Below are 10,241 nucleotides of genomic sequence, written 5' to 3'. Positions count from 1 at the left end.
CCAATCACAATTCATGAAGAACACTCCTGATCCTGACATACATACATGACATGAAGCAGATAAAAGTGCAGAAGAGTTTTAATCAAAGCAACGATAGCAGGTTAATACCATTCGTAATCATATGCCTTCAATAGAAGACTTAACTCAAAGGTTTGTTTAGTCTTTTTTTTTTTTTGAAACATGGTCCTGGCTTATCTCAAGATAGGACCTCCTAAGATAGATAGCCCGTTCATGGCGATTACGCGAATTAAACCTTTACCAACTACTATTACGGTCGGGTATTGCACAGTCATCAGAAGGAATGTCAATCTTCCAAACCATAATACAACCTTCACAGCTTTAACCATCATCACTGTATTCCTCTCGCACGAGCGCCTATAATTATCCTCTTACCTTTAAAGTGTCGGCCACCTCTTTGGCCTTTCCTGATAGTAAAATTTCCTTACAGTCAATGTCACATTAACCACCTCCAATAAATTTCTACCTTATTTCAATCACAGCTTATGTGAAAATGCTTTCCTTAAAATCTGATGAGTAAAAAAAAATCACCATTTTTCCATAAGTTATTGCCTCAGTCTTTAGAGGTTAATCACTGTCATGACTGACTCTCAATCATAATTAGAACATCTTTTTTTTTTTTTTTAAGTCCTAATTGCCCTGAACAATTTCGACCTTTACTGGTTCGATCCATACTTTCTCGTGGTTTAACACGTGCCCCACTTGGCATCATTATAATTACGTCATATTTCCTTTATCAACATTTCTATTCTTGAAAATTTTGAATATTACCTTTCTCCTTGTAAAACCTCTAAGGTTATCCTTCAATCGTTCCTCAAACTCTCTTGCCTTTATATTCCTTTCTCTTATCGTTATTTCATGAACCAACACAACATAAGCATTGATTTCAAACATCCCGTCATTCTGGATTCGTGTCTTCAGAACGAATCTTGATAACTTTTACAACTTAGATTCATAATTCATCATACTCGTCTGCCTTTGTTCTGGCTCTAAAGCTTTTACACTATTCCATAACCTTGGGAATTACTTTCCCGAAAATAATTGGCTGAACTTTAATCAGTTTATTATAATCTCTTGCTCCGTGCCTTCCTTGGCCTTTCACCAGCGGGTGGTCTCTCTCTTGGGAGGGTAAGTGACAAAAACAGTCTTTTGTGATTCGTCAATCATTTAGAATCTCAAATGATTCCTATATTTCCTTTAGCCAGGCTCTTGCCTCGACTAGGTCAACCTGTTCCTTGGAACTCTGAGAGCTTAGCGACTTAAAGGTCCTGAAAGAATTTCTCACCGCACTGTCTCCTCAGGGTGGTGGTTGGGGATAATAGTCTAAGTTCTTTTTAGACAGGTCCATGAATTGCCGTATAGGAGTACCTTTCCTTACTCGACTTTCTGCTTTCTTAGTCTAAATATTTCTTCCTACTCCCCATAATTGGGGTCATCTTACATAATTTAAATCCTCATTTTCCACTTCATCATGTTATGGGTTCCTTTTGTCTTGGTGGCAACCTCCCTGACTATCACGTTCAGGGTTTGCCCTAACTCTTATTCCTCAAACTAGCTTTCATCTAAGATTTCATCTTTAAGCTCTTAAACATTTGGAACCCAAATTCTATAGGAATACCTCATTATTCCCTTATCATCTCTCTCGGTATTAATCTCATATCTATTTGTTGGCTCTCTGCCTTCATTCATCACTTTTACTGGCACAATATGTTCTTTTCCAATAATTCGGGTTGTATTGCTATCTCAAACAGCTTTTCGGTACCGGCTCCGGTTACCTTCACTACTATTTCCATTTTCTCAAACTCTCTTATAAACTCTCCAAAAGTCATTATCATCTTGAGTCTCTCCTTTTTACTAATGGCATCAGCCACCATATTGGCTCTCCCCGAAGGATAAAGAATCTCCCAATCATAATTCTTGATTAGCTCTAACCGCCTCCTCTGGCGTATGTTGAGCTCTTTCTACGTAAGAATGTACTAGAGCACTTATGGCTTAGGTAATTCTCGCACTTCTCTCCATACAAGTAGTGCCTCAAATCTTTTAGGGCAAAACTATTGCCACGAGCCCAAGCTCAAGGGTGGGGATATCGAATTTTAAATTCCCTTAATTGTCTTGACGCAGACGCGATTATCTTGCTGTGCTATATAAGAAGCACCCTAATTCCTTATGCGAAGCGTCACTTACAAATCACAAAATCTCCTTTTTCCTTCCGGCAACGCCAACATAGGGGCCGTCACCAACCTTTGCTTCAGTTCTTAAAAGCTGTTCTCGTATTTCTCTGTCCATTCGAACTTCTCAGTCTTACGAGTAAGCCGCGTTAAAGGGGCTACTATCTTTACAACTTGAACGAACCTCCGGTAGTGACCGGCCAATCCTACCTCTGGTAGTCGACCAAACCATGGTCATCAATTCATCAGTGGTCCTTTATCCAATCCTGTCAGGATCCTCCTTGGGATCCTCCTCAACAACTATCCCTTCTAGGACAACATCCTCAACCGCTAAATCCTCAATATCAACATCATCCGGTCCTGCATTAGGACACTCTATCGGACCCACAATCCGATCTCCAATTAGTAATAAAACATCATCGCGCTGTTGCTCCTCAACCTCAGGGTTCGGAGTCCCGCTACCATATACGATAACGAACTACGCTCCTATCACGATATTTATAAGGGTTCCCATAAGGGTTTTAACTGTCAGTACTACGTTAGGTAGCCCGACTATGAACTTGGCAAGAGTTCTTATTATCTTAGTTAACTTATTATCTTAACGTCCCATCATCTCTGAGGTTTATAACGCTTAGCTCTGATACCATTTCTGTAACACCCCCAGATCCGGGGTCGGGGATCCGGGTCGTCACGGTCTTTCTTTCCACAATATCACTTCACTTAATTAATAATAAATAACCTCATGCTGTGACCCCATACTAACACACACCACAACCCGTTATAGTCTCAGAGATGAAATTTAAATAAGTACAAGTCTTTGAATCCACAATTTAAAAGTTATTACAACCCAAAATGATTACTTGATAAATTTACAGTTAATTGCCATTATCTGCCACAAGTTATAATTATACATAATTGATTCTCAAAAGTAGATGGTCTGATCTACAATAGATCTACCTCTGCAGCTATAGCAGCTACAACATCAACGGGAAGACGTGGGACGCTTCCCACGCGCTTGCGCTGGGTCTGCTGGAGTCTGGCCATCTTTCCTAACTGTTGTTGTGTGATGAAGAAATAAAGCAAGGGTGAGCAGCAAGCCCACCAAAATAATATGTATAATGATTTACAATATATGAGCCTACTCATAATACTCATGAAAGTCTTGGTCAAAAGAAATGAACCAAGTTTGATATCTTAATGCGATGAAGTCGCAAAATATTCAGTATATATACATATATACTTTTCAAAATATTGGAAGTCCTCTTCCATGCATAATATACACAAAGTCCCAATGTATAACCGTATAAAAAAATATCGTTGCAAGGTGATCTCATATATCTAACCTTGTCTCAACGTTTTTCTGAAAATCTTTGTCATTCATAAGACAATTATTAATTAGATATAAGTTTAAAAGATGAGGTTACTAAATACCCCAATATACTTATATCTTTCCCAATACTACTTGAACTACCACCGTTCAAGTTATAATCAGTTTCAAAAGTTCATCACATAGATGAGATTACAAGACAAGATTTGAATAGATTCAATCTTTGAAATATTATTGAATGAAATAAAGTTACGAGATACTTTATTTAGTCCCGATATATATATATATCCACATATATATATCTCTTAAACATTTCCTGGAACCTCTGTTATGTAAAGTATGAACAGAGTTTGAACCATCCAATGAATTTTGGAAAGGAAAAGAATTTTGGCATAAACCAGATATCTTGCTGATCAGGCAAAGATACCAATAAGTAACCTTTTCTACTGTAGATGGATGAATTCCTCACCGGTCATCACCCTGGCCGCATTAGGACCTCGCGCTAGACCGTTACCCGGCCCCTCACGCGTTGATGGACTGCCACCCAGCCACTTACACTTTCATAGACCGTACCCCGGCCTGTCGCTTATGCCGACTCAATTAGATGGGCTTACTTCCCGAACGTTGGGCAAGTAATCAATTCATTTACCAAAACTGCAACCTCGTTGCGAATATAAAATACACCACAGAGCCGGATTCCCCAGGTTTTGAGCGAGTATTTAAATCCCCTTAAAAAGGAAGATCTTAAATATAAAAATGAGTTTTGGGATCCGCTCTGACTTTAAAAATCATTTTGAAGACTCGAAAACACTTTAAAGAGTGTTTGGAGTAAAGCTGATTTAATGAAGTAAATCAGTCCCCAGAATATTTAGAAAATGACTGAATATTATTATTTAAATAATATTCCCATAAAGAATAATCTTTATAAAAATAATTGAAGTAGAAGTATTAAAACTTATACTTGAAACGAGTATTAAATAACCAAAGATATACTTATATGAAAGTATTATCTTTATTTGAATAATCGAAAATAAGTTTGATTATTGACACCTTATTCTTTAATAAAATAAAGAATATACCTCAGCAATTAATCGGAGTCATAGATCCTCAAATGAATATTCAAATAATATTCATTAAATAATATAAACTGAGTCATAAGCCCTCGAATGAATATTCAAATAATATTCAATAAATAATATAAAAGAGTCATAAGCCCTCGAATGAATATTCAAATAATATTCAGATAAATAAATAAAAGGAGTCATAAGCCCTCGAATGAATATTCAAATAATATTCAGATAAATAAATAAAAGGAGTCATAAGCCCTCGAATGAATATTCAAATAATATTCAGATAAATAAATAAAAGGAGTCATAAGCCCTTGAATGAATATTCAAATAATATTCAGATAAATAAATAAAAGGAGTCATAAGTCCTCGAATGAATATTCAAAATAATATTCATTTAATATAAAGGAGTCATACGCCTTCGAATAATATTCAAAATAATATTCAATAATAAAATAAAGTTAAAGTTATCGAATAAACCTTATTCGATTAATAGTTTTAAAAACTATATCCATATATATATATATAAATAAATATATATATATATATATAATATACTCGGGAACATCGACTCCCGGTTTAGAAATATGTTCACCTTTTATCCCCTATACTAAGGGTATACGCAACTACTTGCTTATTTCTAGCATAGGTATTATGCAACTGTAAGCATTGAAATCAACAGATAGATAACCAGATTACGAAACAGACATGCATATATACCATATTAGCATGCTCCAATATATCGCAAAATTTGCTAATAACAATCATGCAATATCACAAGATAATGCATATACATATATTTACATCACAACAACAGTATAACGGGTAGAAAACTTGCCTGAGCGACTGGGGTTACGAATGGCTCGGGACGAGTCTGGTAACCTATAAGCAACAAGTAAGTTGGAATTAAACCAAAGTCACTTGTAAATCTATACTTTAACTAACTTAGACTCTAACGCTTGTTTTGCGCTCACTGATTCGCTTAAGTCACTCGGGTACCCTCGGCTCCACCATTTTTAATAATTTAACCTTTACGAGTTTTAAAGCGATTCCTTCGCGAGTGTCTTACCAACTGCCTAACACACTTACCATAAATGTTTCATACATTAATTAACCCTTTTTGGTCCTTAACCTATGTTTCAAAGTAAGGCAAGGGGAAAAGTTTCGTTCGCAAAACGCCGTTACTTGAAACGGCCGTTTCTCCTAAACCGTGCATCGGAATCGAACGAACTACATATCAAAACGAAGCTCGTAACATGAGCTATCTAAAAATGGCAGTGGTCATAATCTAGCAGGGGGTTCTCGGGTCCTAATGTTATGCACAAAAACAGTCCAAAGAAAATCGGACGTTACGACGGCTATGTTTACGCGATTACCAATGTTTAAACTACTCCAATTAACCACCAACCAACTCATAACCATCAATACAACAAAACTTCACCTAAACCATACCACATCAGTCCATAATCTCCAAGGTTTTCAACTCAAACAACCACAATCAAGACCTATGAACTATAATCAAGCTTCAATTACCAAAACACTTCCAAATCAAACCAAACTACTAATAATCACAATCCATGCTTCTCATTTCACAACACCAACCATTAAACTTACTAAAAAAATAAAGTAAAGGCTAGGGTTTGAAGTTTATACCTTCCTTGGGAGGTGTTAAGTTGCTAGGAAGCCTTAGGGAGCCTCCTACAAGCTTGATCTTTCCAAAGAAATCAAGAACACAAAGTTAGGCTTTGAAGTTTCTAAAAGTCCGATTTAAAGAACTGTCAAAATGAGGGTCTTACCATGATTATTTGGAAGAGACTTGTGAACAAGAGTTGTAGGCCATCTCAATACCTTTCCAATGAGCTATAGAACACAATATTTGAGTGAGAAATGAAGGAGATACAGCAGTTTTAGTGTTCTGGTTCTGTTTTGGCCGAGAGCATGAAGAACAATGCCTTGGTTTCTTTTTGATTTTGATGAAAAATGATTTGCTTGGCTTGGTTGGTTTGATTTTTGTGTTTGTTTTAGTAAATTACCTAGTTGCCCTTGATTTTGTGTTGTTAAAAAGTCACCACATCTCCTTCCTTTTTTGTCATGCTTGTGTCATCCTCATGATGTCATCCTCCCCTCCTTGTCCTCTTTCTATTGGCTGGATGACATCATCCCCACTAATCCCCTTGATTAACTTTCTAATCGTTTGCCTAATGACCGCTGATCTGTTATACGGTTCGCTTAACTTTTGTTTTCGTTTATCGTTTGAGGGATCATACCCGGGATCTTATTACTTAGGTTCCCTTAACCTTTCTCAATATATTATATTCCTTTTATGATCCTCTCCTATAATCCTTTAATTTAAATCCTTTTTATCCTGTTACCTTTTTATCAAATCTTTCCGTATCTAGTGTATTTCCGGGAAAAATCAAAGTGTTCGGATTTGGATTCTGACGATCTTTACATACACTTATATCCCATATAAAGTACTAATAAAATCTCAGAATATCCATATCAGAACCCCTACATAGCGTGGCATGAAAAGTTTTCTCATTCAGCAAAAACACTATTCATAAGGGTTTCAAAAATTTCCCAAAAATTGGGGTTATTACAGATGACAAACATGTACTCGATGGATGATTAAATTCAAATATCTGTTGACAGTGACAACACAGTCACATGCGTTGGGTGTTTGCAAAAGGAATGTGGTAGCCTGTTAAGCAGGAATTTGAGAACAAAGAAGCATTTCCATTTCCATGCTATTATGAAGTTATTCAAAGATGCTGTAATAGAGTAGTGAAGCAGCATGGAGTTAGAATAAATATGTTTTGTTTTATTATATTGTCTTATTATCATGTAAACTTGGTGATATATAAACCAAGTATAGCTAGTAGAACATTCAACTAAGCAAACACATTTCAAAGAGAGATAGAAAAAGCTGTACTTGTCAAGAATTTCTCTGTAGTTTGTTTGTTCTACTTGTAAGTAGCTGTGAGCTATTCAAACTTCACAGAGTTCTCATTCGATATATATATATATATATATATATATATATATATATATCTGGTGGATACTTTCAAATCCACCAGAAAGTTTTAAAAGCTTGTATTTTTATTACTTTGTGTTTTGATTTATATAACTACTTCATTCCGCAATCTGCAAATCAAACACTTATATATTTTTCGAGTTAGAACTGTTTTAAAATCTTGAAAAAGTAGCCAGAATTTCATTCAACCCCCTTCTGTAATTCTTGTTGTATTTTTAGGGAATAACAATTGGTACCAGAGCAAGCTCTTGAAGTACAAAGAGTGTAAAGATCACAACAAACAACAAGATGAATAAGAATGATGTTGGAGTCAAAATTCCATTTCTGGACAAAGGCAATTATCACCACTAGAAGGTGAAGATGCACCTCCGTCTTCTTTCTCAAGGTAAGGCCTATGTGGATTGCATAAAGAGAGGTCTTCATCTACCAATGAGAGCTACAACTGGCAATGAACCATCTGTTCCCAAACCTAGGCATGAGTGGTCAGATCCTGATATTGAGCAAGTCAGGAAAGATAAGAAGGCCATGAACATATTGTTCAATGGAGTTGATAGTGATATGTTTGATAAAATCATTAACTGTAAAACAGCCAAAGAGGTTTGGGACACAATCCAAATTATTTGTGATGGTACTGAGCAAGTAAGGGAGAACAAGATGCAGCTACTGATTCAGCAATATGAGAATTTCCACTGTGAAGAAAGTGAGTCTCTCACTGATATTTTTAGTAGATTTTAAAAGCTACTAAATGCTCTAAAGTTGCATGGAAGAGTCTATCAAACAAAAGACCCTAACCTCAAGTTCCTTAGATCTTTTCCAAAAGAGTGGAAGCCAATGACATTCTTATTGAGAAATTCTCAAGATTACAAGGAGTTCGCCTTGGAGAGACTGTATGGCATCCTAAAAACTTATGAGGCTTGAAATAGAGCATGATGAGAGGATGGAGAAAGGAAGGAAGAAAGGAGGGTCCATAGCACTGGTTGCTGAGTTAGAGAAGGAGAAAGAGATGAAGGTAGAAGCTGTTGAGTCTACATCAAAGGTCTATGAAAGCAAGGGTAAAGGGCTGGTAGCTAAAAATGAAGATCACTTGAGCCAAGATGACATGGATGATATTAATGAACATCTAGAATTCCTAACCAGAAGATTTTCCAAGCTCAAATTTAAAAAGAATTTTGGAGCAACCAAGCCAAGTAGAAACATGGTGGATAAATCCAAATTCAAATGTTTCAAATGTGGCTTGGCAGGGCATTTTGCAAGTGAATGTAGAAAGTCTGATTCTAGCAAGAAGAAGTTTGAGCCTGTTGATTATAAAAAGAAATACTTTGAGTTTCTCAAATAAAAGGAAAGGGATTTCATCACACATGATAATGACTGGGCTGCAGATGGTTTGGATGAAGATGAAGAAACAAACTATGTCAATCTAGCCCTGATGGCCAAGTCTGATGAAACAGAAACAAGTTCTTCAAGTAATCATGGAAATAGAAAGAATCTTTGGTATCTGGATAGTGGTTGCTCAAGGCACATGACTGGAGATTCTACCCTGCTCACTGAGTTCAAGGAAAGAGCTGGCCCAAGTATTACTTTTGGAGATGACAGCAAGGGTTATATTGTGGGATATGGCTTGATTTCAAAAGACAATGTCATCATTGAAGAGGTTGCCCTAGTGGATGGTCTCAAGCATAATTTGTTGAGTATCAACCAGCTTTATGATAAGGGCAACTCAGTAACCTTCAATTCAGAAGCCTGTGTTGTGACAAACAAAAGGAGCAACAAAGTGGTTCTCACTGGAGTGAGAAAAGGAAATGTGTATCTAGCTGACTTCAACTCATCTAATGCAGAATCTATCACTTGTCTTCTCAGTAAAGCAAGTCAAGATGAAAGTTGGATATGGCACAAGAAGTTGTCCCATCTAAACTTCAAGACCATGAATGAGCTTGTCAAGAAAGAACTAGTTAGAGGTATTCCTCAAGTAGAGTTTACTAAGGATGGATTGTGTGATGCCTGCCAGAAAGGAAAGCAGATTAAAGCATCATTCAGAAAGAAGCTTGATTCAATAATTGAAGAACCTTTGCAATTGTTACACATGGATTTATTTGGACCAGTCAATGTGTTATCCATCTCAAGGAAAATATTTTGCCTAGTAATTGTGGATTATTTCTCAAAGTTCTCTTGGACATATTTCCTAAAGTCTAAAGATGAAGCTAGTGAAATCATCATCAATCACATAAGGCAAGTCAACAATCATCCCGATTTTAAAATAAGAAGAATCAGGAGTGACGATGGAACTGAGTTCGAGAATTTTGTGATGAGATCATTTTGTGAAGAAAACGGGATTATGCATGAGTTTTCTGCAGCAAGAACTCCACAAAAAAATGGAATAGTGGAAAGAAAGAACAGTTCTCTTATTGAAGCTGCAAGGACAATGCTTGAAGAATCAAAGTTACCAACATATTTTTGGGCTGAAGCTGTGAATACTGCCTGCTACACTCAGAATATTTCTTTGGTTAATCAAGTAAAGTGTGTGACACCCTGCCAATTGTTCAAGAATAGGAATCCAACTCTAAATTTTCTTCATGTCTTTGGTTGCAAATGTTATAGCTTGAGGAATCAAATTTATCAACATGGGAAGT

Source organism: Apium graveolens, chromosome 7 (genome assembly GCF_009905375.1).
Source record: "Apium graveolens cultivar Ventura chromosome 7, ASM990537v1, whole genome shotgun sequence".
In the NCBI taxonomy this organism is placed as follows: domain Eukaryota; kingdom Viridiplantae; phylum Streptophyta; class Magnoliopsida; order Apiales; family Apiaceae; genus Apium; species Apium graveolens.
The sequence above is the reverse complement of the archived record's forward strand: the minus strand, read 5'-3'. Positions refer to the sequence as shown.